We start from the raw sequence: 1,512 nt of genomic DNA on the forward strand, positions 1-1,512 counted from the left end.
GCCTTCCTTGCCATGAACAAGCATTGTCACCTTTTGCAGTGGTCAGCTCCTTCAAGCCGCACCCCTGAAAAAGACAGCTTGTCCTGGTTTTGCTTACCTTTACAATCACAAGCAGGAGTACCCTGGCAGTGCACGGTGACACCCACCGCTCACCACCCTAGGTAATTCACAGTTGTCAGTTAGAGTCTCATCACCAAAAAGGCCTCATGAAGCAAGCTGTGAGGGAAAAGAAAAAAAAACAACCGTTCTTCTCTTTCACAGGGGGGTCTCTCAGGGATCAGTGATGGGCCAAGAGTGCTTAGTTTTCCATTAACGCAATCAGAGCGCTGTAGGTCAGGGCTGCTAATCATAGGAACCAGGACAGGCTGGAGAAACACCCTGAGCTGAATCACAGGTAGTTCAACAGGAGCAGGAGCAAGGCCTTGCATCCGGACAGGAAAGCATAACTGCAGTGGGCTGCCTTCCACAGAAATATTGCAGCAGAAAATAATAAGCCTATGCCATGCAGGCCAGGCCTTCTCCTATTGTGTGCACAGAAATGGTGCCGGGACCGTGCCAGCACTCTGAGGGTGTGATGCAGGAGCTATGACAGCCCCTTTTGTTTTCCTGGGCCCACAGGCTTTTCACTTCATGAAGTGTGAGCTTGGGCTCGTGCCTCAAGCTGAGCTTGTGGAGAGTCAGAGGAGCTCTCAGTTCTCCTCTCCTAGGGCTTTCCCTGCTCTCAAATGCCAGTGGTAGCTTATCTGCAAGTGGGTAGGGAAAGCAGCAACACTGTAATATGATCTGAATTTCGATGAACCCTCCTAGAGGCAGTAAAATATGTTTTCTGGTTCTCTACCTTTTCAATTAAAACAGCTACTGCATTCTTAAATTTTTTTTCTCTGCACTGCTGGGCGACCTTGCCTTCAGGGGAAGTCCTTTTCTCTGCTCTGTTTCTCTGATGGAGGAACTGGGGGCAGCTTAAATCACTGCACCCCAGCAGTTCCGTTTATCCTTTCTTAACTTCTATCTTCTACCCCATTATTTCTTTCTACAGCACTTGTGAGTGGGATGGATTGATGAGGCTATGTGGGGTGTGGAAATATTTTCTTAGCAGGGTTATCTGAACAGGAATCCCGTCAAATGGGATAATGGAAAAGGGGAGGCAATCAAGAAGCATACAGAGACAGACACCAGAGCAATACACGGAAATGATGAGAAGAAATAAATCTCACCATTCACGACCTTTGATGAGCTATCAAGGAACCAGAGGGCTGCTTCCAGAATGACTATTGTGACCTTTGCATGTGGTACAGCTGTGAACCAGGACACAGATGGGGATTGGTGTGGGACAGACCTATACAATGCCATGATAGGATGTGCAGGGAAAGGGAGGAATGCATGAGAGAAGACAGAGTGATGAGGAGAAGGGGCCCCTCAATGGACTTGTTTGGTTGGTTCATGAGTCTGATCTTCGCTGCCTGTCCTGTCCTCATAATGAATCTTTTCTTAACTCCTCTTAACCATCTCACT

The sequence above is a fragment of the Numida meleagris genome, unplaced genomic scaffold (genome assembly GCF_002078875.1).
Source record: "Numida meleagris isolate 19003 breed g44 Domestic line unplaced genomic scaffold, NumMel1.0 unplaced_Scaffold505, whole genome shotgun sequence".
NCBI lineage: Eukaryota > Metazoa > Chordata > Aves > Galliformes > Numididae > Numida > Numida meleagris.